Source organism: Artibeus jamaicensis, unplaced genomic scaffold (genome assembly GCF_021234435.1).
Source record: "Artibeus jamaicensis isolate MK-2021 breed Jamaican fruit bat unplaced genomic scaffold, CSHL_Jam_final contig_2170, whole genome shotgun sequence".
NCBI classification, from domain to species: Eukaryota; Metazoa; Chordata; class Mammalia; order Chiroptera; family Phyllostomidae; genus Artibeus; species Artibeus jamaicensis.
In genome coordinates, this window is record NW_026521445.1 from 4,048,408 (window position 1) to 4,074,416 (window position 26,009).

Sequence of the window (26,009 nt, forward strand, 5' to 3'; positions counted from 1 at the left end):
CTGGTTTACAACATACATCTTTAACTCATCACAGTCTCCCCTCAAATAATCTTACATCATTCACATATAGTAAAAAAAGCTTGCAAGAGTATACTTCCATTTCCTCCCTCTTATTTTTTTGTGCTATTGTTGCTGTATGTTTTACTTAGACACATGTTATAAATCTCAACATACTTTGTCATTAGTCTTGCATAAATCAATGACCTTTTAAAGAGATTTGAAAGCAAGAAAATTTTCTTTCGCATTTACCCTCCCATGTAATCATCTCTGATCCTCTCTATCCCTACCCAACTTTCCATCACTGTCTCCCTGAAGAACCTCCTTTAACACCTCTAACGCAGGTCCACTGGCAACAGATTCTTTTGCCTTTGTCTGAGAAAGTATTCATGTTGCTGTTGTTTCAGAGAGATATTTTCATAAGGCAGAGACAGAATTCTAGCCTGACAGTTTTATTTTCAGTGTAGTAATGATGTTGCTCCACTCTCTTATTCGCAAAGTTTCTGACCATAAGGATGCTGTCTGTCATGTTGTCCTTGCTCCTCTGTACATTGTCTTTTGCTCTGACCACTTTTAAGATTTTAATTTTTATCACTAATTTTCACCAATTTGAATAGGTTATGCCTTGACATGGTTTTATTTATGTTTACTCTTCTTGAAGTTTATTGAGCTTCTTGTATTTGTGAATTTACAGTTTTTATCGAACTGGGAAAAATTTCAGCCATTATTTTTTCAACAATTTTCCTATCTCCCTTCCTCTGCTGGAACTCAAATTACAGGCATGTTAAAACATTTAATATTGTCTCACAAGTAATTGAAACTCTTTTTTGTAAGTCTTTTTTCTTTGGACATTTTCTATTACTATGTCTTCAATTCATCAATCTTTTCTTTTGTGTTATGCTCTTAATCCCATGCAGTATATGTGTGTATATATATACTTTACCTCAAATACTGTATTTTTCACCTCTACTTCTTTTTTTATTGATTATGCCATTACATTTGTTCTATTCCCCCCTCCGTTCCCCTCCACCCTGTACACCCCTCCCCCCTTTAGTTCATGAACATGTGTCTCAAGTTCTTTAGATTCTGTATTTCCCCTACTATTCTTACCCTCCCCCTATCTATTTTCTATCTACTGTCTATGCTACTTATTTTCTGTACATTCTTCCCCCTTCTCCTCCCACTCCCCTGTTGCTAACCCTCCATGTGATCTTCATTTCTATGGTTCACTCCTAATCTAGCTGTCCTCTTAATTTGCTTTTGTTTTAGGTGTGGTTGTTAATAAATGTGACTTTACTGTCCTTTCACTGTTCATCTTTTCTTATCTTCTTTTTCTTAGGTAAGTCCCTTTAACATTTCATATAATAAGAGCTTGGTGATGATGAACATCTTGAATTTGGTCTTATCTGAGAAGCACTTTATCTGCCCTTCCATTCTAAATGAAAGCTTTGCTGGATAGAGCAATCTTGGTTGTAGGTCTTTGGATTTCATGACTTGGAATACCTCTTTCCAGCCCCTTCTTCCCTGTAAGGTCTCTTTTGAGAAATCAGCTGACAGTCTGATGGAAACTCCTTTGTAGGTGACAGTCCCCTTATGTCTTGCTGCTTCTAGGATTCTCTCCTTCATTTTAATCTTGGCTAATGTAATGATGATGTGCCTTGGTGTGTTCCTTCTTGGGTCCAACTTCTTTGGGACTCTGAGCTTCCTGGATTTCCTGGAAGTCTATTTCCTCTGCCAGAACGGGGAAGTTCTCTTTTATTATTTGTTCAAATAAGGTTTCCACTCATGACTGTTCCTCTTCCCCTTCTGGTACCCCTATAATTCAAATGTTGGAACATTTAAAGATGTCCTGGAGGTTCCTAAGCCTCTCCTCATTTTTTTTAATTCTTGGTTCTTCATTCTTTTCTGTTTGGTCATTTTTTCCTTCCTTCTGGTCTATTCCCTTGATTTGAGTCCCAGTTTCCTTTCCATTACTATTGGTTTCCTGTGCATGTCCTTTCATTTCAATTAGTTTAGCCTTCATATGTTCCTCTAATTTGTGACTAAAATCAACCAGTTTTGTGAGCATCCTGATCACGTGTTTTGAACTGTGCATCTGAAAGTATGGCTATTTCTTCATCACTTAGATTTATCGGCTCTGGGGCTCTGAGTTGTTCTTGAGCCATGTTTTGATCTGTTTGTGCCTGTTACCTATGAGGAGCGGAGCCTTAGTTGTTTACCAGGGCAGGGCCACCCAGGTCGCTGGTTTGTGATGCCGTATGTGGGGGCAGGGTCAGAGAGGGAGCAATGGCGGTCCTCTCTGCTCACCCAATCCATCCCACCGCTCGCCCCCGCCTGTTTATCCCGAGCGGAAATGTGCGAGCCCTCCGCCCTGCACCGTATGGTCTCAATGCTCGCCTCTTCACTGGTTTATCTGCACGCAAATGCTCGACCGACCACAGACAGCCAGCTGCGCCTCTTCCCTGTGTCTGCCTGTAGCTAGCCCACACCTGGGATCCGCGCCCTTGACTGCCTGGGAACCACCCCTGGTCGGGGATCTTTTTGGCCAACCCGCTTCCCTGCTGGCTTCACCCCTCTTACGGGTTTAGCTGAGCATTTCGTTGTTTTCGGACTCTGTATTGTCAATTTTCTATGTGGTTTGGTTGCATTTATTATTGTTAAAACTTTGTTGTTTTTAGATTTGGTTGTGCAAGGATGCAAGGTATTTCCACCTACGCCTCCATCTTGGAGGAAGTCTCACCTCTACTTCTATTGAATCTTTTTTGCTATCTTCCATTGCTCCCTGCATTGTTTTTTATGTTTTCCTCTATATTCTTCAGCATGTGGAACATACTTAAAAGAGTTGTCTTAATGTTCTTGTCTACTAAAGCCATCCTCTCTGTTATTTCTGGGTCTGTTTCTACGGACTGATTTTTCTCCTAGTTATTAATAGTATTTTCCCATTTTCAGGCACACTTGGCAAGTTTTGCTCGGTTGCAGGATATTGTTAATTTTACATTATTGTGTACTAGATTTTTAAAAATTTATTTATTTATCTTTAGAGGGGAAGGGAAGGAGAAAGGGAGAGAAACATCAATGTATGGTTGCCCTTTGCGCATCCCCTGCTGGGAACTGGCCTGCAGGGAACTGGCCTGCAACCCAGGCATGTGCCCTGACTGGGAATCGAACCGCGATTGTCTGGTTCGCAGGCCCGAGCTCAATCCACTGAGTTATACCAGCCAGGGCCCTAGATTTTGTCGTAATCCTTTTGATGCTGTAGTCGTTCTGGCCTGCAGCTAAGTTACTCAGAGTCCTTTTGATTTCCGAAAGGCTTACTTTAAGCTTTATTGGGGGAGGCCTAAGCAACAGTGACTCTAGGGCTAGTTTAGCCCCATTACTACAACAGTGCCCATCTGAGGAGTCTGCCTGATGCTCAGTGTACTATGAGATTTTTTCACTCTTGCTAATGGCAGCAGAATTCTGTGAGCTCCAGGAATTCGGGCAAGTCTTGCTTTATGTTATTCTCTATCCTTCCTCCCCAGCTTCATGTGGTTGCTTCCCCCCACATGCACAGATCAGCACTCCACTAAAGATGCTGTCTGTAGATCTTTAGAGTGTTCTCTCTGCACAGGTCCTTTGTCTCTGATAAGCCACCTCTCTAACTAGCCATTCTGGCTTCTGTGAAATTCAATCTCTCGATTCAGCAAGAGCACCAGGCTCTGTTTGGGTTCCCCTCCCTACACCGCAGTCTGGACACTGTCTGCAGCTAGTGAGCTGAAGCAATCCCAGGACCGACTTGTATTTTTCCCCTTCTCTCAGGGACCACAGTCCTGTCTATGCTACTAACCAAGGTCTGAAACCACTGTGTTCTACTTTGTCCAGATGCTTAGTTCTCTAAGGTAAGAGAGTAAATTCCTGGAGTCTCTGTTACTTCATCATGGCCAGAGCAGAAGTTATCTTTGTGCAGATTTAATTATATAACATGACATTTTACATAATGTTTTCACTTAAGAGTAGATTTTGGTGATCTTCCCATGTTATTGCATAATTTTGCTAAACATTTGTTAAAACTGTTTATACTTTTTCATTTGTCGTAATAGCCATCGACTGAGTAAACCCTACGCACCGGTCTCTGGATGAGGCAGTGAATAAAACCAAGGTAAGATGTCGTAGGGTCTTTTACTCCTAGTGGACAGAAGACAGGTAAAAGATAAGAAATAAATGAGCAAACCATAGAGCAACAGAGCTCTAAAACAGGGTGATATGTCTGGACAGTGATACAGGCACCTATTGGGGACAGGGGCTTAGGGAAGTCCTCTCTGAAGGGATAGGAGGGGACTAAGTCCTGAGTGATTACATGAACAGCCGTGGGCCAAGTGTTCCAGCAGAGAGAATGTAAGTGCAAGAGCCAGAGGAAAGTACCCAGCCTGGGGTGTGGGAGGGACAGAGGAGACCAGCTGGGTTGGAGTAGAATGAGCAAGGGGGCAGAGTGGCACCAGTTAAAGTCAGAGTAGTCCGGGCCAAGGCTTGTGGGGCAAAGAACGACGTGCAAGTGTGCAATCTATTTACTTATTTACTTAATTTATCTCATTACATAATCGACTAATTCCTATTCTGGAAGACTTTATGCTTTTGCATTTTAAAATGCTTTATAGTAAATGACACAAATAAACATCATTGTGTGTGTGTTCTCTATACTTAGAATGATTTCAATATGGCAGAATTCCAGGACTGAAATGAAAGAGTCCTAGGGTATCTAGCAGGGGCTGTTGGTGGACCTGGGACTTACGTTACAATCAGGAATGTCCCTCTTCCAGCTGGTGTAGGTGCTCGGACCACTGGAGCCACCTCCTCACACAGCTGGGACTGATGCCCCTCCACAGCCTACAGCAGTGACTGACTGCAGGGATACCGGAGCACCCGTCCCTTTGCCTCAATGCAGGGTGAGCTCTGTGTCGCTGTTTTAGTCCAGACCTCCCAGAAGCCCCAGGTGGAGGCCACATTTCTCCTGAAGCCACATACCTGCTTAACTTCTTCCCCTTCTCTATCCTTCCCTTTCAGGATTCTTCTAGAACAGACCCCTCCCCCCACCAAAGTCACCTGTACCATAATCCTCACCTAAAACAGGATATAACCTTTTGAAGAATCCTGAGTTTCTAAATCCTACCAAGGATTCTGTTTTTAGAAACGCTATGTCCCCTGAAGACAATTTGAAACTTACCCAGTCACCATGAAGGGTAGGAAGCACTTGGAGGTGGCAGGCTTAACTAAAGGTCCTGAGGTAAAGGACTGATGGTAGCTGGTGCTCCGAGGAGAGTGAGGATTGAGATCCCATTGAGGAACCGAAGTCTGTGAGGACTTGGGAAGAGCCAGACTTAACCTCGAATGGGAGCAGCCCATCAGAGACGGCCCAGGCAAACTCGTGGCTCGAGTTCTCATGTTCTCAGCAGCAAGGGGAGCCTGCAGGTTGCCACATGGGTCCCAGGGCACATATCCCCTTCTCTAAACGAGTGCACTGTCTGGTCCCAGAGACCCCATGGCTTTAAGATAAGACAGCACAGGAGCAGAAACCCTAAATCCAGGGGTGGGAGCAACAGTCAAAACAAAAAGGGACAAACTGAGGCAGAATGACACAGATCAGGGGTGGAGGACTTAGGGCATCCCGACACTTCAATGGTGTGGTTCTTTTTTCTTTCTCCTGTGCGGGAAGGTCGTCAAATTGTTACTGAACAGGGGCCTGGCCCTGAGCGGGTCTGCCTAGGGCCAGGTGTAGTGTGTGGGTTCTTGACTTTGTGTAGGAAAGATTTCACAACATGAATGCAAGTGACTGTGAGGATGCATTTATTAAAGTGGGGGACAAGGAAACAGGGAAAGGTTTAGCATAGAAGCAACAGGAGAGCCTAGGCGGGGCTGCCTTAGCTCACTGGGAAGTCAGAGAAAAGCGGGGCCTTGGGGACAGGTTCAGGGGATTGGCCTGGGATAAGCTGTCGCTGCCCTTTTCTCCGCAGCACCCTTAGGGGTTAGGAGATGCATGCCTGTGGGGGAAGAAGAGAGAGAAGAAAAGGCAAAAGGGAATGGAGCAGGCTGTTCCCCAGAGGGAGAGCACATGTTGGGTCCTTTGTCTTGAGTTTTTCTCTCTCTGGCAGCCAGGAATCTTAGGGGAATGTCTCAGGGGAGGGTTTCAGTAGAATAGTCATCAGTTTTCCAGGTGTGCTCTTTCAGGGTCTTGGTCTCCACTGATTGGTCAGTGCCAGGTCAGAAGGTCCTTAGTCATTGCCATTGGTTCTGGCATTGCCTACCTGGTTTTGCTGCTTTTCTGGGCCTGGAACTGAAATACAACTGAGGCCTAGATGTTATCTCCAGGGAGGCGACCTTCTGTGTCTGGCTGCACATTGTTTGGCCAGTTTGTTCAGCTGTCTGTCTCAGCGTCCCCATTCCATTTGCTAAGGAATTTTCCTAGCTTCTTACTATTTTGCCTCAAAATGGGAAAGCTCAGCAGTGGTTATCACACACACACGCACACGCACACACCCCGCTCCTCTACCCTACTCCCCTATCTCCCTACCACCTCCTCATCCTTTGAAGAAAGGATCTTAGATAAGGCAGCCGGGGCAGTGTTTGGAAGTATCCTCTTATTCAGAATCTGGGCAGGTTCCAACCTGGCTTCCGAAGTAGATGGTAATACTACTGCCAAGCATTTCTAAAGAGATTGAGATGTACGTGCAGGAAGGCAGTTGGTCTTTCTGGATTCTTGTGTTATCACTACCTATGTCAGAATGAGAATAGCAATGATTAAATACATACCTGAAGATGCCTCTTAAGTGCTAAACACACAGTCCTTTAATCTCTAAGGTGGCATGTCCCTTGAGTTGCATTTCCAGGACTGTGGATGAGTCTCACTGAGCCACGACTTTACAGTTCCCAAAATACTTTAATAAATATTAGTATTTACCTACTACTCACCTATAAGGTCAGTCATCTTATTATTGTTTTAATTTTTTCACATGAATACATTGAGGGTCAGAGCAATTAAATAACTTGCAACAAGAGGCAAACCTTTTCTTCCGAGGCTAAACCCTGTACAGTCTCAGTTCATCTGTCTGCCTTGTCCCCTTCTCTGCTCACTGGAGTCTTTCTGTGTCCTGATATTCAGGGCTAAGAGTTCTAAGATCCTGGAAAGGGCTATAGGAAGTTGGTCATCTTTAGCCTTCTGAAAGCCTTCTCATTCTCTCTCTCTCTCACCTTCCCATACTTCCTGGAAGAGAAGAATTATATCCCACCTTCTTTATTTTACTCCGTAGCTCCTAACTTCTTGGACATCAGAAGCATTTCTTTTTCTGTGTGATTTATTTCTCTTGCTCCCAAGATGGCAGGCCTCTCCATACCAATGGGAAGATGGCCAGATGTGTGAGCCTACCCCTGGGAGCAAGGCACTGAGCCCGTGGAATCCCCAGGGCACATAGGAGGTGAGTGGGACATCTCTGCTCACTGGGAAGGTTGAGCATATTGTTTTATAAGCTGCCCCACTGGTGCCCCGTATGTCCCCCACCTCCAGAGCTACCTATCTAACTAATCTGCGATGATGGAATGCCATTTCTTTCTTTCATTATCCTAAATTAAATATCACTAGGAATGTCAAGGCCCTTCGTAAAACAAAGCACCTAACACATTCCAGAGACAAATTTCAATTATTTTAAGATAATCTGCTCTGTGGACTGTCCGAACAATCATTGTTCTCTCTAGTAGAACTAGCTAAGAGCCGACAGAAAAAAAAAATTCCCCTGAAGCCCAAAGCCAACTCGCAGACCAGGTGCAAACCCTGCTGTGGAGAGGAGGCTGTAGCGAGAGTGTTTGGGAGAGTTTGTCATCCTGAGGTCACGGTGGGAGTAATTGCAGCATTCATGAGCTCTGACTCAGCTGGGATTGGATGGTTTCCCCAGGCAGAGTCCCCAAACAGGCCCGGGAAGCTTGTTAATCCTCGTCAGGGTGTGATTACTATTACTAGCCCAAACCCACACTGAGCACAAATACTCTGCTGAGGTTCCCAGGCTAGGACATGTGGGGACAAGACTTGTCCAGAAGATATGGAAGAGCCTCTAGATGGAAGGCCCGCCTCCCCTGCTCACAGGAGTGGAGGTAGCTTAGTCCAAGGAGAGGAGAGTGGGGACCATGACGGGGACACCGAGGAGGACTTGCCCCTTCCCAGACAAGTCATGCATACCATTCCCTTTTAAAAAATTATTTATTTATTTTTAGAGAGAGGGGATGGGAAGAAGAAAGACAGAGACAAACATTGATGTAAGAGAGAAACGTCTATTGGTTGCCTCTGATATGGACCTAAACGGGGGGACTAAACCCAGAATCCAGGCATGTACTCTGACCGAGAATCAAACCTCTGACCTTTTGCTTTGTGGGATGATGTCCAACCCACCGAGCCACCCCAGTCAGGCCATGCCTACCATTCCTTAGCACCACAGAAGTGGACTAAACAGCTGCGCCTGTGTTTGCCCATCTGTTGGCTAACCTAAGGGGTCCCTTGAGGGTTAGAGCTAGAAGATTCTGCTTCTATGGTCAGCAACATGGAGCACTGGCAGTGAAGAGCCCTGCCTCTGTTTTGGAAGCTACCAGGCAGAGATGCAAAGAAAAGAAGAGGCAGTTCCTCCAGGAGCTGCTGCAGTAACAAGGGACAGCTCTGGGTCAAAGACCCAGGAGATACATATTTAGGAACAGGCTGTGGGGGTGCTCTGTGGACTACATTCCTCCCATTCCTACCATTCTGTGATTCTAGGGTATAGGAGGAGACCAGATAAATGCATCAAGAAGATACAAATAGTAAGCAACAGGAAATGTAGTGATGGAATCAAATCTTAACTCTCTGCCTCGAGCGTGATCTTTACAGGTTGTGGTCCCTAGCCAGGCCCCAGACCGAGGACAGCAGGGCTGAAGACTGGGCACAGCAGGCATAGGGTGTGGGTGTGAGAAGACAGGTGATCCTAGCCTGCTGTGGTCCTAGCCAAGATCTCAGAGAGCTGGTTGTAGAACAGATTGGAAGGGAGAAGACTCTAAAAAGATATCCCCTTTTGAGTGAAATCTTACCATTTGCAAGAGCATGGATGAACCTAGAGGATATTTGGCTTAGTGAAATAAGTCAGTCAGAGAAAGACAAGTACCATATGATTTCACTTATATGCGGAAGATAAAGAACAAAATAAACAAGCAAACAAAATTGAAAGAGATTCATAGACACAAAGAACAAATGGGGGCTGCCAGAGGTGAAGGAGATTGGGAGACTGGAAGAAAGAGGTGAAGGGACTAAGAACATATTGGTAGTTACAAAACAGTCACTGGGATGTGAAGTACAGCATAGGGAATATAGTCAGCAATACTGTGATAACTATGTGTGGTGCCAGGTGGGTACTGGTAATATGGAGGGGGGGGACACTTTTTAAAATATCTGATTGTCTAACGACTATGCACCTGAAACCAATACAAAATAATATTGAATGTAAACTGCAATGGAAAAATTTAAATTAAAAAAAAATTTTAATCCTGAGGCTGAAAATCTCTTCCCTCCTAGGGAGAGAACCCTGCTATTGTTTCAGGGCAGAAGTGAACTTCCTGAAGGCTGAGAAGATGATTCAAATGTTCCTTCTGGAAAGGTGGCTGGTGGTGAGAGAGAGGCAGGTACAGGGAACTCAGGACTGATTTGGGATTCACTGTCTTGTCCACAGTGACTTAGGCAGCCCAGGACCCTGCCTTTTGTGGGCCAGGATCCCGAGAAAGTGTCCTCCGTGCAAACACTCAGGCAGTTGCTGCGTGGATGGTCTGAGATGCTTCTTGTGATTGCTCTATAAATGTCCCAGGGGGCAATCATTTGGAAGTTAAGCTAGGGAAGGGGAGAGGTGTGATGCTCTAAAGCTAAGCAGATTCAGGCAGGGCCAGGAAAGTTTTCTAGAAAAGTGGATTCCCAATCTGTCTGACCAAGGAAGAGGAGCTCTCTCTGCCTCGCACGTGATCTGCAAATGCATCTCTGTGTACGCTCCCCTCGTCTGCAGCAGCGGTGGGACAGCTTTCAAACAGGTTGGTTGAATCACCTTGCTGGATCCGAGCGAGCTGCAGGGCTTTGCTGAGCTCTACTGCCCAAAGGGGCTGGGTAGTACATTGAAAAGCATTTGTGTTCTGTTGCCCAAAAGAGCTGGATTCAAGTCCTGCCTGAGTGGCTTGTTAGTCGTGTCTCCTTGAGTAAGTTGCTTGACCTCTCTGATTCCTCAAACTCCTTCATTACAAAATGGGGGCAATCACTCCATAGGGTTGGACTGCGAATTAAACATGACAATGTATAGCACCAGGCTGAAAGCAGCTCCAATTATTTCATTTATGTGCGTGTCGGAAACAGAGTGGGAGGGCAGGACCTGAGATGGGGATGGATTGAGGAGTCGGACTAACAGGCATGTACAGTTTGGGGCCTCAACTTCTAATTTTCTCTAACAAGGTGCTACCTGGAGATGAGCTAGTCTAAACCCAGGCTGCCTCTCCAGGATAGTAGCCTCTGACTCCAGACTCTTCCAGAGAACCTGTGACGGGCTCAGGACATGACACCCACGCCTCGGCACTGCCTTTGGTAAACAGGCAGCCTGGGGAACGCCCACTTCAGCCCAGGCTCTACGACTGTGCCTGGACACACAACACCAACACGGCAGGATGACCCGGAGGTGGGGCCTCGGCCCGGCAGCCTGTCTCACTGGCATTGGTGATGTGGGCTGAGAAATGAAAAATAATATCCAAAGGGGAAATATTTAAGATCATGTGAACAAACTCTCAGTAGATGGAATTTCATTTTTCTTTTTCAATTTTTGGTATTATTTATGTGTTCTTATATGAGAATGTGTGTGTCAGGACATAAATGTATCAAACAAGAAAGAGAAATCGTAAGCCATGGATTCCAGTGCACTCTCTCTCTCTAGGAAGGGAGAACATCAATGCGAGAGAGAAGCTTTGATTGGTTGTCTCCTGTACGTGCTCAAACCAATGATCAGATATGCCCAAACTGGGCATCGACCCTGCACCACAGGCACGTGCCCTGACTAGAATGGAACCCTCAACCTTCAGTTACCGGATGATGCTCCAAACAACTGAGCCACGCTGGTCAGGGCCAGCTCAAGCTCTTACTAACTGAAAGAGACCTTGGGCAAATCCTTTAATCTTGTTGAGCCTCAATGATAGCATCTATAAAATGGAAGACTAATGCCTATCTCAAAGGGTTGTAATTAGGATCAAATAAAATAATAAATGGAAAAGCCCTTAGTGAACTGGGGGCAAAAGTGATACACCGAACATGTCAAGTGTTGACGGTCATTCCACCTGAAGCACCGATAATTATTGGGCTGACTTCCTAGGCTCTCTAATGTACTTGACATCTGCTCCTGCCTCTTCTCTGCTCATTCAACCCCTACCTCAGACTCCCTGCTCCATCAGGTCAAAAGAATTGAGACAATGTCCACTCCATTGTGCCTGATACAGGCCGGTTGTTCCTCAATGGTCATTAAGGGCTCTTAGGGACAGAAGTGATGATTAAAATTTGCTGGTGTGAGTGCGAGGAGTCTTTTTCTGCTTGCTTTGCAACCCCTCTCAAGACTCGTGTTGCTCCCGTCTTTCCCTGAACAAGAGCAACAAAGGAAGAGAAAAGATTCCTGGGACAGCACAAGGAATACAATGCTAACTGCCGTGGCCTCCAAGTTGCCCCACCCACAAAATTTCCATAAAATACTTGACTACTGCAAGAAAGAAATGATAGCCCCTCAAGGTTTTCTGTTGGCTTCTTCCTGAGGCACTTCCCTCTCAGACACTGCAAAGGTTGTCGAGAACCAGCTACACAGCACGAGAACCAGAGTCAGGGCACTTTCCTGCCTGGCCATCTGACTGTAAGTTCACGGTCATGTGCTCATCTTGCTTTGAGCATAAACTACCTTGTCCTATCAATTTTGTTTTATTAAAAAAATTAAAACCACTTTCCACCTATAAAGTAATACATACTTATGATAGGAAAATTGGAAAACAGTGGAAACGATAAAGGAAGAGGAAAGAACTATCCAACATTTCACGGCTAACACCTCGGGTATATTCCCTGTCAGTGTCCTCTCTCAGCCACGAAGAGCAAGTGACGTGTATACAGTTTTGTGCATCTTTTCACTCACTATGATGACATGAAGATTTCCCACAATGCTAAAATTCTCAGAAAAAAACATGGACTTTCATTGCTGCATAATGTCCATTACACAGATGAATCATAAGTAATTTAACTGATTCCCTATTGTTCAACATTTAGGCTGTTTTTATTTTTTCCCTTAAAAATAACAATGCTATTAATATCCTTGTAAATAAGAGTCCACATCTTTGATTATTTCCTCAACATAAATGACTAGAAATAGAACTACTGGGTCAAAAGACGAGGAACATTTCTGAAATTCTTGATATGTGGTGCTTAATTGCCCTCAAGAAAATGTGTGCCAATTAACTTTCCATTGATGGTGTATAACAGGACTTGCTTCACCACACCCTCACCGGAGCTGTATATCATCGCTACTTTAATCTTTGCTATTTTAATAAGTAAAAGTAGATTTGCTTAATTTTTATGTGGCTATTTCAAACTGTCAATCCAGCCATCATACTCATTTGTTTGTTTGCTACTTGTTTATTATTTATGCCCTGTCTACTTCCAGAAAGTGGTTCCAACTGGATGATAAGCCCTTCAAGACAGTAACTGTCCCTCTTTGTTGCTTCTGTGACTGGACAGTGGGCTTCACGTATCTGAAACTTGATGCATGTTTGGAAGTTATTTTTGAACCGTATAGAGCTGTTCACTAACAGAATAGGGTATTCTCTCTTTTGTGGATGTATCTGGCTTTATTATGTCCCTGTTCTCCCAACTCTTGTTGCTCTTGCATTTAATCTTAAATGTATATAATTATTTAGTAGTTTTGGGAGCGAAAAAAACAAATGAAACCAACAAACAAAACCTCTGTCTCTTCAACTGGACTATCAGTCACTTAAGGACAGGGGATATGCCCTTTATTCTCTTAGAAGAAATGAGTACAGCATTGAGCACATGCTGACTTTTAATTTTTCATTCATTAATTTACTCGTTAAAAAACATTACTGAGCACCCATCATATGTCAGACACTGCAGTCAATGCTGAAGAAACTGGCTCGCAGTCTGATAGAAGGAGTGAGGTATGGGGGCATGCAGAATACCATGAAAATATTAAGGAAGGACCGCAAGCCCTCCAGACTGGAGAAATCAAGGAGGACTTCTTGAAGGAGGTAGTGGCTGAAAAGAGCTGATAAAAATGTGGCTGAGAGGTTGAATGTTTTAGGAAGAGAGAGCCGCATCTATAAAGTTTTAGTAAACAAAGAAAATACGGTGCTTGGAGGAATTTACCACTGGTTTAACATACCTGGAACTAAGAGAGAAAATGCAGATGATGAGTCCAAAAAGGTAGTCAAAGCTCATCAGCTATACAGCAGGGATAAAAGTGACCACTTGCATCAGTCAGGGTGGGTAGAGACAATCCCACTAGCATCAACACCCAGGTCTCACAAGGTCTGCACTTCACCAGCTTAACTAACAGAAGTCAAGATCCTTGCAGGAAATCAAAATTATTTTTAGGGCCTTTTCCGCGAAGAATTTAGGGGACTCTGGGGAGTACTTCCACATTTCACTGAGTCAGTCTGTGTTATCACTTGCCACCACGTTTAGCCAGTTGTAATTCTGTAGCCCTACACCTTAATACTTTAACAAGGATGATAACACAAGGCTGGGACACTTCTCCTACCATTGGCCCAAATACCTAGCAGTTTACTGAGCTTCATATGTTGAAACTGGAGCAACACTGTCACATCTGAAAACCAAAGATTATTGCCCCTGTTCTAGTAAAGTGTGAAGGAAAACACTCTTGCTGGGCACAGTTCAAATAAGGTTCCACAGCAAGGCTGCTTGACTCCACAGCAACGGCTCTTTCCACTTCCACACAAGCTCCCTTTCTTCCAGAAGCCACGCCTGCTGCCAAAGTGACTAGGTGACACAAATCTCAGGGTTTGCTTCCACAGTGAACTCAGAGCACCATTCCCCTTGAGCACATTGGCCCAAATGTTGGATTTGAGTCAATGGCCAGATGCCCTCTTCTCTATGATGACTTAACTTTAAGGGCCCTTGCTACTGAATATCATGCCTCCCTCAGAGCCACCCTAGTCTGTCAGACGACTGAAATTCAACCTGGAACAAGGTTCAGACTGTCTCTCACAGGCCGCACTGTTCAACTTCTATGTAAATCAAGGGATGTAAATGGTTACATGGAGAGAAGGGAGTGGCCTAACTGTTCTTACCAAAGGCATCTGAACACCATCTCCTGCTCAGACAACACACCTGGCTTTGTTAAAATACTTGGATTTTATTCTGCAGGCAAAGAGGATCAAATATAGTCTTTATGGAGTATATTAGTATACTAATAGCACTATGTCAATTAATGATTAATATTCATAATATACAAAAAGCTCTCAGAAACTGATTAGAAACCATAAATATAGTAGAAATGGGTAAATGACATAATTATGCAATTCATAACAGAGAAAATCAAAATGTCCAACAAATATGTTTAAAAGATGCTAATGAAAAAAATAATACAACATGGCTTCTGGTCAAGATAGTGATGTAGACAGACATGGCTCTCCTTTTCACACAACGACATCGAAATTACAACTAAAATATAGAACAACCATCACTCAGGAACGTTAGAAATCAAACTGAGTGGAAGTCTGACAGCTACGGAATTAAAGAAACTATATCCATCTAGATTGGTAGGAGGGACAAGGACATGGAAAGGGCTGGCCTATCCACACCAACGTGGACAAAAATTCGGGAGGGATATCTCAGAGTGAGGATTCCCAGACCCACAGGAGGCCCCCCAGCCCAGGATTCCAGTGCCAGGAAGATAAATCCCCACACTTCTGGCTGTGAAAACTAATGGGGATTGCGTTGGTGGAGGAGGCTGCTGGAGCTCTAAGCAGTTCCTCTTGGGGAACCCACACATGGACTCACCTACTCACTCACTCCCTGAGCTCCAGCACAGGGGTGGAAGTTTGAAGAAAAAGTGGCATACAGGGAGAGACTGAAGTGTGTGGTATCATGGCAAGCAGAGGCCATGGTCCCTCTGTTGAGTACTCTCCCCCAAAGAGCTGGTAGGCTGGTGCCATATCTGAGACTTCATTAATCTGGATAACACTGTGTGACCCACCTTGGAGATCCACAGAAGCTCTACCCCACCCAACTTACAGGCCCACTAAAGCCACTTTCCATAAGAATCTCCAGTCTTGGCTTCTAAATCCTATCAAACAAGCAACAACTGGCTTCGCTGAGCCCCAGCAGCAGCCAGATTTACGTCACAGCTTGGCTTCACCTGGAAATCTCCAAGTCCAGCACAAGAAACAGCCATCTCAGGTTGCTTTATAACTCAGGCAGGATGCCTCAGGCAAAACACAGGTGGGGGCTGACCTTGGCCTGCACCACCCAGGAAACTCAAGGGCCAACACACCCAGTGGGCAGCTACAGACCATGTTGGAGCACCACCACACTGCCCCTGCCTAGCTGATCCTCCACAGAGGGCAGAGGTTGGTGGTCAGTGGTCACAGCCAATCCACAGCTGACTTACCTGGGTAAATCCCTCCCATTGATCTGCCAACAGCAACCAAAGGCTCAACTACAAAAGAAAGGTGCACTCAGCCCACACAAAGGGCACACTTGAGTACCCAGCTTGGGCGATAGGGAATGCTGTGCCACTGGACTCTATAGGATACCTACTACATTAGGTCACAGTACCAAGACAATGGAGTTAAAGCAGCTCTACCTAATACATAGAAACAAACACAGGGAGGCTGCCAAAATGAGGAGACAAAGAAACGTAGCCCAAATGAAAGAAGAGTTCAAAACTCCAGAAAAAGAGCTAAATTAAATGGAGATAAGCAACGTTTCCGATGTGGAGTTCAAAACACAGTTTATAAAAATGCTCAAGGAACTTAGTGAGGACCTCAGCAGCATAAGAAAGACCCAGTCAGAAACAAAGGATTCACTGATTGAAATAAAGTACAGTTTACAAAGAAACAACAGTGGAGTGGATGAAGCCAAGAATCAAATCAATGATCTGGAACATAAGAAACCAAAGAACAACTACACAGAACAACAAGAAGAAAAAAGAATTTCAAAAATGAAGATGGTATAAACAGGCTCTGGGACATTTTAAGAGGTCCAACATTTACCTCATAAGGGTGTCAGAAGGAAAAGAAAAAGGACAAGAAATTGGAAATGTATCTGAAAAAACAGTGAAAGAAAACTTCCCTAATTTGGTGAAGGAAATAGACATGCATCCAGGAAGCCCAGAGATTCCAAAACAAAATGGATACAAAGAGGCCCATCCAAGACACATCATTATCAAAAGGCCAAAGGTTAAAGATAAAGAGAATCTTGTCTGGTGTGGCTCAGTGGATTGAATGCTGGCCTGCAAACCAAAGTGTCACCGGTTGGATTCCCACTCAGGGCACATACCTGGGTTGTGGTCCAGATCCCCAGTAAGGCACATGAGAGGCAACCACACATTGATGTTTCTCTCCCTTTCTCCCTCTCTTCCCCTCTCTGTATAAATAAATAAAATCTTATTTTTAAAAAAAGATAGACTCTTAAAAGCAAGAGAAAAGAAGTTAGTTACCAGAAGGTTGCCTGATGGTAGGGGGGAATGGGTAGTGAGGGGTTTAAGAAGTACAAATAGGTAGTTACAGAACAGCCATGGGGATGTAAAGTACAGTATGGGAAATGGAGCAGCCAAAGAACTTATATGAATGACCCATGGACATGAACAATGGTGGGGGGACTGCCTGAGGGATAGGGGGCACTGGGTAGAGGAGGGCAAGGGGGAAAATCAGGACAACTTTAATAGCACAATAAAAAAAACATAATTTAAAAAAGAAAAAATAATACATAATGTGTTTGTTATCACTTTACACCCTTCAGATTGGTAAAAAAATAAAATGAAAGATAACACCTACTATTGGTGGAAACAAAGAGGAAAGAGATGTTCATACGTTACTAGCTAAAGTGTGAACATTTTGCAATCTGGCAATGACTCTACAATTTTAATACATATGCCCTTCAACCCAGGAGTCCCACTACTAGGAATTTAGCCTGGAGATAAAGGCACCACACAAGAGCTGATTTAAGAGCCTCTGTTCTGGAGCCAGACTTCCCGGGGCTGAACGTAGACTATGCCTCTGCCGTGAAAGGCAACTGTGGGTGAGTAAGTCCCTCACTGGGTCGTGGTGAGCCTGGCACACACAAACACTCAGTAAAATGTCAGCTATTAAATGCCAGACTTAGATACATACCCATGGAAACCCACAAATGAGCAGCGAAATGAAAAAGTTCTTGCCTAAAAATATTCTGTAATAAACACGTACTACTTTTATAATTAGAGAAGCATGCAGAATGATATTTAACACAAAAATAAGCTTTGCTGTTAAAGGAATGATGAAGAAAAGGCAAAGGGCCCAGACATTTGCCTGTTCACGGCCTTTGGGGTGAAAGCCTGAAAGGGGTTGGGGGTGATAATGGAGGCACAGTGTTTCCGATGGGAGAAGGGAAGGCACCCGGCGTGTAGCTGAGGAACCTTGGACAGGACATGTGCCCCTGTGCTTGGGGAGGAAAGAGGTTGTGGGTAGGTACAAATGCAGTAATCTGAAGGTGTGGAGACAACGTAGAGGCAGTTCGTGACTGAAAGCCCTGATGTCTAGTACTGAAGCCAGCATGGCTGTCTTCTGAGCAGGGTGATTTTGAACAGCCACCAGAGTGAACGAAGGGGGAAAATGACACACACAGACACTGCCAAGTGGCAACAAGCACCTGGCTTTGGATGTGACTCTGCCGTGGCCCTGACCTGTGTCACGTCCAGTGTAGCAGATGTATCCACTGTTCTGTCATTTAGATCTGGCACCCCGTGGCGTGTTCTGGATCCACACAAATTCCACTCCTTCTCCCTCTTATTTACAGAAATCCCACTCAGCTGGCAAGGTCCAGGTCAGGTTTGTTCATTCACTTACTCAGATAATAACTCATCCAGTTTGCAGCTGGTCTGTCAGAACCCATGGCTTCTGGGTGCAGAAAGTTGCAAAAGCTCCATCTCTGCCATTTCTCTTTGATACCTGTGCTATCTGATCATGAGTCATTTCGGGACAGGGGCTGCCTTGAAGTCTGACTTCCTGATGATTTTTGATTGGGGGCCAGTATTATATTCAGTCTGTGTATGAGTATACATGTGCTTCCTTTACTTCTGTTATTAGGGATTTAATTTACGGGAGGGGAAGCACCTGTAATCCCTGTTTGGAAAAAATGTCTATTTAATGACAATTCTCCCGGATATGACCCACTTGAAAATAAAAGTTCCAATGGGATCGGGCCTCACTACAGAGCAGTTCATGTGTGGTTACAATCAGACATTTGGCTAGAGGCTTGGAAACAACTGGGCTCTCCAGAGAGCTTTATCCCCACCATACCTACCTTCTGATTGCGTGAAGATCTGCAGTGCTCCCAACCCCTCCATTTTTAAAAACAACTCAGCACACCTCTGGGCATATTTTTCTTCTAAACACATCCTGCCTGAAAGGCATGGCATACCCTCTGGCGTTCTTAGCATCCAAGATCCCTGATTTTCCTGTCATATCCTCTTTATAGATCATCAGCCTCAGATCAAGCCAGTCATCTCTTCTGCTTCTATGTCAAGGCTACCGAGCCCTGCATCAGGGTCGAAGACTTTGTTCCAACGTGGCCATTGGGGGTGAGAGGGCTAAAGAACAAGGATTTAGCCCTGATGTCACTGCTGGGACTGCAGGACCATGGACTGGCCCCAGTGTAGCCAGGACATTGGTTACATGTATATGTAACCATTGGTTATATGTATAAGGGAATAGATATATAATGGAGTAAATATGTAATATAATGCAGATAATGAAAGCCATTTTTTCTCACTGTTAGTGAAGGGAGTTACAGATATAGGAAGGGGAAAGCTAAAATAAATGCTGTGATGTTAGATTAGAATTAGAGGTATTGCTAAAAACTCATGGCTTTCAATACTTAGATATGGAAATAGATACAGATGTGTATGTGTGTATATATGTATACAGGGGTGGGCAAAAGTAGGCTTACAGTTGTTTGTATGGAAAACAATAAAAGAATGAACTGTCTCCCCTACACAAAACTGTAGACCTACTTCTGCCAACCCCCATATACACACACACACACATATCCTCTATGTACACACATACGTACCTGTATATCCTAGCTCTGTCCACTGAAAGCACAGGGGTTTAGAAGCAATGAATGACACCCAGTACCAAGGAGCACACTGATTACCCAGATTCTGGTTTATGAATATCACCTTCCACTGAAAGGAACCAGGGCTCCTTGGAGAAATGATGTCAGAGCAAGGGCAGGGAAGTATAGGGATGAGCTTGGAGCCTGCTACCAAAACTAACAAAGTGCTCCAAGAGTGATGGAGACATACCAAAAAGGACGCAGGAGATAAACTGAAGGGATTCCTACTGGCCAAATGTAGGACCATTTGAAGGTCAAAAAATAATAGTAATAGCCCTGGCCTGGTGGCTCAGTGGGTTGGAACACTGACTCCCACACAAAGAGGTTGCAGGTTTGATTCCCAGTCCAGGCACATACATAAGTTTCAGGTTCAATTCCCCAGTTGGGGCATGAACGGAAGGTAGCTGATGGATGTTTCTCTCTGACATTGATATTTTTCTCTCTCTCTAAAAAGCAATAAACATATCCTTGGGTGAGGATTATTTTTTAAAAAAGTAATAGATTATGTATAAGTCATTGAATAAACCCAAAATCCATGACTCCATACAATTGACTTCAACTAAAAATTAACAATTTGGGGGGGTTATAACACTATGTAGAAATAATTAAATGTGTTACAACAATAGCACAAAAGCCAAAAAGGAGATAAATATATTATTGTATGTCTCTTAACTGATACCTAAAGTGATATAATATTATAATATTATTTCAAGATATGCCTGTGATGAATTATGGATTCATATAATAATTTCTAGAGCAACCACTAAAATTATTATTTTTTAAATAAATAGCTAAAATGCTAAGAAAGAAAATAAAATAAACACTAAACGTTTTTTTCTTCTTCATACAAAATAAAGCAGGAAAGGAGGTAAAAAGGAACAGAGAACAGGTGGGATAAATTGAAAATACATAGCAAGACTTACATCCAGCCGTATGAATAATTACACTAAATACAAATGGTTTAAACATTACAATTAGAAGGCAGGCTAGATAAGTGGGCTGATCCGGGAAGGCCTCACTGTGATGATGACAACTGAGCAAATCCTTGAAAGAGAGGGACACAGACCTGCAGATAACGAGGGTCAGAGTGATCCAGACAGAGGGAAGAGCATGTGCAAGACTGAACCTGTTTAGAGAGAACTGATGAGCAGACACTGCTCAGAGGTGAGGCTGCCTGGATTCTCAATGACTGAAATATCCAAAAGCAGTCAGAGTTCTGCAGGAATAGCCTGAAAACTTGACTAGTTCAGATTCGCCACTGTGCCTTTTCTGAGCTTATAAGCTCTATATATTCCATCACAAGCCCCATTTGGAAGGCCAGTCAAGCCTTCAAAATTCATGGTGATAATGATCACAGAGTCATGGAATTAGGGACTGGAAGACCATTTAGAGGTCATTCTGCTCCGTCCCACCTGTGGCAAGGCTGACCAGGTGGGTTGAAGTCACATCCAGTGGAAAGGATTTCACACCTCCCAGATCCAACTCTTAGCTGATGGAAGGCTAGATCTATTAGAAAGTTCATTCTTCTGGGGGGCACAAACCTGCTTCATCGTGGTTGAATTTATCCAGCATCTAAGCAACCTAGCGAATGAGACAGAGAGTTCAAGAGTTTCGACTTGACCATAAGCTTCTTGGCTTTCATCACCTTCACAGGGCCTGACAAATGGTTTAGGTTTCAAAACTTAAACCCTTGGCTTTCACTAAACCTTCCTAGTATCTTCTGTCAAGAGGCTTCCTGGACATTTGAAGGGAAAGTAAACCAAATGGGCGTTTGTTTCCCATCGGTGAAAGCAAAGTGCTTGCTGAGGCCAGCTGGTCTAATTTTGTCTGTGGGTGGTAGGGGGCTGCCAAGAATGAGCAGAGGTGTTTGTGGTAGAGACCAGAGATGGGCTGATGGAGATGGTTACTGATGCCAGAGAAGGAAGGCCCAGGAACAGGATTTGGAGCCTGGGAGCCTTGTCCAGAGCATCCTAGCCCTACTTCCAACCTCAGACATTTCACTCTCCTTCTCACTTGCACCCTCAGGTCTGTGGGCTCAGGACTGAGGAGGGATCCATTCCTCTCCTAACCGGAAGTAGATACCAAGTCTTTGGTTGGGCCACATCTTGCAGTAGCCTTGTCTTACTACATAATGCTCTGACTGCTAGTACCCTGAGACCAAAGTGTCCCCTCTCCTGCCTCTCACTAATGGGCCTGGGAACTGCTTTAGCTGGATGTGAAAAAGGCTGAGGTGGGAGGATATAAGCATCCGAGGTAGCACAGAACATCGAAGGAGTCAAGTTCATCCAAGGATTTGGAGACCGACCCAGGTTCAAAGAAGGAATATAGTCCGGAGAAACACCATCTCCCTGGGCCCTGAAGTGCAGGATTACAATCATGAATTTGGGACTAGGTAGAAATGGGGTTAAGTGGAAGCAGTCTGAGAACAAGCCAATGTAGGGTCCTGGGTTATTTTGACATTTGCACATTCTTTAACGGCCCCTCTGTATTCAATGCATACACATGAATGAGTGTGAATTCAGGATGACTTTCTTTTTTAACAGAGATTAAAAAAAATAGAGGGTAAAATACAGATTTCTGGACTCTGCTCTTAGAAAATCTGGCTCAGTCAGTCTGAGGACAGCCCAAAAGGGGTCCTTTGCAAACTTTCCCAGATGACCCTCATGTCTTTGGGAGGACTTGGTTACCTCCCTGCCCTGTCTTAGCAGTTCTTGGGGCAGCTGTGGAGAGTGACTGAGCTTATGTTAAAGAGTGCTTGGCATAGTGCCTGGTGCTCAGTGATCACTCAATAAAGTCAATGTTTACTCTTATTATCTCTGATTAAAATGGTGTGATGTGCTTGGATTGTATGACTCACCAGCCTGTGCAATCATATACCTTGAAGACAGTAGAATTAGGTCAGCCTCCTACCACCACTAATCCCTGGCCTCTCTCCTTCTCCGGGAAACTTCCTGTCTGGCCCCACCGGGTTCTCACTTCGTGCCAGTCTGACTTTCCTGAGTTTGCTTTCTATTCTTTTGGCAAGATCCAGAGCAGGTGTAATCTTCTTTGTTTAGAAATGATCTTGACCAGTTAGCTGAGCCTCCTGCTCAGAGTTTTGGTGGTTTGTTTGCATTTCTTTGGGGTTGTTTATGATTGCGGTATAACTACTTGGAACTCAAATGTAGTTTCTTTGGAGACTGGGGCATTCTGTAGACACAGTGTGAAATTCCTGGGACTGGAAGGGTCCCCAAATGTAATCCAATATGCTCTACTAGCTCTAGAACTACCCAGAGTGGATAGAATTCTCTGTTATAAGTAGAACTGGGGTAAATGCAGCCTTCATTAATTTGTTCACTTACTCAGCTAATGTTTATGAGTACTTCTAATGTGCTAGATACCATACTAATAGTGGGAACAAAAAGAGGGCCCCACCATTCCAGCCCAGATCCTCTTTGTCCCCTCTCCAGGCCTTCGATCACAACACTGTCAAGTAGATAGTTAGATTCAAGGTATCCATGGTGTGTCTTTCCATGAAACTTATTAAAAGTAAAAGGCGGATCCATTTGCCCTGATAAGTAGAATGACCAGCAGGTATATCCAAAATCAGGATACTTCTGAGAGTAGGAAGGGATTCCATGGATAAATAATTATACAGGATAAAAGATATAAACCAGAAATGTCCCAGGCAAATGGGGACATATGACTATTCCAGAGATTTTTCAACTGGTATGCTGTGAGAGGCACACTGATGCGCCCAAGAATTTTAAAACATGCAGTACCTGACTGTTCAGTCAGGGGAACTGACCTCTCTTTCCCTTAGATTGTCAAATAGGAAAGTGACAACAGCCAACACAACAATAGTCATCCAGTGTGAATGAATTAAAGTCATACCTATTTTTTGTCAGATTGGCAAAAGATATATTTTTTGGTGTGCTGCAGAATTTTAGTAATCAGTTTATGTATGCCATGAGATGAAAAAGATTAAAAATTGCTGGACTAGCCCTGGCTGGTGCAGCTCAGTGGACTGAGTACAGGCCTGCAAAGCAAGAAGTCACCGGATTGATTCCCAGTCAGGGCACATGATTGGGTTGCGGGCCAGGTCCCCAGTGGTGGTTGTGTGAGAGGCAACCACACACTGATGTTTCTCTCCCTGTCTTTCTCCTTTCCACTCTAAAAATAAATAAATAAAATATTTTAAAAAATGGCTAGATTATATTACTGATAAAGAAATGGTCTTTAAGGAAGATTTTGAGATGAAAAGAGCAAGATGCATAATTCCCTTTTTGTGTGTTTCTTAAAAAAATACATCTCATGGTTACATATGTAATAAATCATTTTTATAAGACTATATAGGGAACTGGTTAGTTATATCTGGGGAGGAGAACAACTTTACATTAGTACTTATATTTGTTTTAAACTCTACGGTAAGAACTTAAATTACCTTTTATAATAAAAACACAGAGTTGACCAGTTACATGCATTACTTTCATAATAAAAATGCAAATTTAAATAAAACCACAGAAAGCCAAAGACATTCTAATTAGGAGTTTGCTCCCAGTCTTCCTCTGGTTCTTAGGTCAGCTCCTTCACCAATCTCTTTCCTCTGAGTAATAGACTCCTGTCCTCACACACTAAGTCTGAATCTCAACAGTTGCAATAGGAGGTGATGGGAAAACAAAATACAGTAAATAAATAAACACATCAATATCACACAGGATAAAAATCCCTCTAGGTTTCCAACAGGGACAACTATGAAAGTAGAGACTGAATTTTCCATAGAAGGGCCTCTTTAAAGCTGCAAACTCTCTACTCAGATTGGAGGGAACAGGTGCCCATTTGCAGGAGATATTTTTCCACTATATTCCAAAACCTACTGCAGGAGAGTAAATTGTTCCTTCCACTCCCTGTTCCTTCTGCACTGAAAAAGGAGCACGTTTTAAAGCTTTCCTCCTCTAGATGGTAAGTTCCTTCCAAGAAGGAAAGGGTTGAATTTTAGCTCACTTGTCCACCCACTTCCTGATAAAAGGTCACGTCCTCAGTCCTTATTGTGGACAGCAAGGGGGAAAGACTGTTCTCTGGCTTGGTGGTTTGGTCAAACGGCCCTAGAGGGGTTAAATGTATCTGATGGATTTCTGTGGGTTTTGTCCCCCTGGAAATTCTTTCTCAGGGAAAAGGAGGGACCAAAGCAACCAGTTCAAAAGATTGAGAGAATGGAGGTAGTTCTTTTCCCTGAACAACTTTTTCATAAAAAGAAATGCTCTCGAACTCATGTTTCCACCTTTTCCCTGCCTCTCGTGGCCACTTCCTTAACTCTCCTGGCCTTGAAGAGCTTTCCTTCACAGTGAGAGGGCAGGAGGTGGGGGTTAGCCCTAGTAAGTGGCTAGCTAAACCAGGGCTTGACAAAGTCTGTCTGCCTCAAAAGCCTGTGAGAATCCCACTCCTTCTCCTTATAGAAATTCTGCACCTCCTTCATGCAGGACTCTTCTCGGCTCTCAACACCCCTGCTCCTCTCTCCCTCCAGACTGTTCTCTGCTCACACCCCACCCCCACCCTTCCCACCCCTATGCCCCATCTTTTTAGGTGCGGGGGAGGAAAAACATTCCTCTGCTCTTCAAGGTTCTTTTAGCTGGTCCAATTAAATTGCCATGAGACTGATTAACAAGAGAAAATAACCAAATTCGATTCCATACCTATGTGCATATGGGAACCCCACATATATGAGAGAGTCAGAGACCCTAGGTACAGGAAAGGTTGGAGGACAGAGTTCAAATGAGGAATGTATGGCATTCTGAGCTAAGGGTGGAGTAAGGTGCCTCGGGGCTTCAGAGGGGAGGAAAGTCATTGTTGGGAGATAAGAAGAGCAGATGTCCAGAATTAGTCATTTGCCCTGCCACATAGATAGGTCAAAAAGTTATATCTGAACATCTCTGATTATGAGCAAGGCCCTTAATTTAAATTCCTTTACATAGTTAAAGGGGAGGAGACGGTGCAGAAATTTCTCTTGAGCCCACAGGGTCTCAGTTGCCTTAGCTTAAAAATAATTTACATTCCCTAGATGAGGCACATCTCGGGGTGACTCATTCTGAACCCCTACACAGGGTACCCTTCTAGTCCTGTCTATCTCACGAAGATTTTCCTGAGCACTGATGTTATGCTAAAAAGATACTAGATTAAAAAACTTCTTTAAAAGTAGCACGGTTCAACTCCCAGTCAGGGCACATGCTGGGGTTGCAGGCCAGTTCCCAGCAGGGGGCGCATGAGAGGCAACCATACATTGATATTTCTCTCCCTCTCTCCTTCCCTTCCCCTCTAAAGATAAATAAAGTCTTAAAAAAAAAACCACTTCTTTAAAAATAATACACAGCCCTGGCAGGGTGGATCAATTGGTTGGAGGGCCGTCCTGTACATCAAAAGTTCACAGGTTCCATTCCTGGTCAGGATGCTTACGGAAGGTTACCTATTGATGTTTCTCTCTCACATCAATGTCTCTCTCTCTTTCTATCAGCAATAAACATCCTCAGGTGAGGAATAAAATATAAATTAAAATAAAAATAAAAACAATGTGCAAAAAACTTTATTTTCATTGATAATACAATCACTGATTTCATCTGTGGGGCACATTCAAGCTTCAGGCTTAGCCCAG

General features: G+C 43.9%; 1 protein-coding gene and 1 long non-coding RNA gene across 3 annotated transcripts in view; one reads left to right on the plus strand and one right to left on the minus strand.

Annotated features, from left to right (window-relative positions):
- The first annotated feature begins 4,005 nt into the window (after window positions 1-4,005).
- On the plus strand, window positions 4,006-12,883 carry LOC119043088 (uncharacterized). Of its 2 annotated transcripts, XR_005081357.2 has the most exons (5): window positions 4,006-4,135; window positions 4,794-4,919; window positions 7,343-7,442; window positions 9,554-10,056; window positions 10,546-12,883. It is a non-coding gene; the product is annotated as an uncharacterized LOC119043088 (long non-coding RNA). The 2 variants fall into 2 exon arrangements; XR_005081356.2 differs by having other exon boundaries at window positions 9,554-12,883.
- Window positions 6,650-26,009, minus strand: part of DTL (denticleless E3 ubiquitin protein ligase homolog) — a 108,930-nt gene continuing 89,570 nt past the window's right edge. Inside the window, exon 16 of the mRNA XM_037136983.2 lies at window positions 6,650-6,742. The gene's annotated coding sequence lies outside the window, so the exon portion shown is untranslated. The remainder of the gene's footprint in view (window positions 6,743-26,009) is intronic.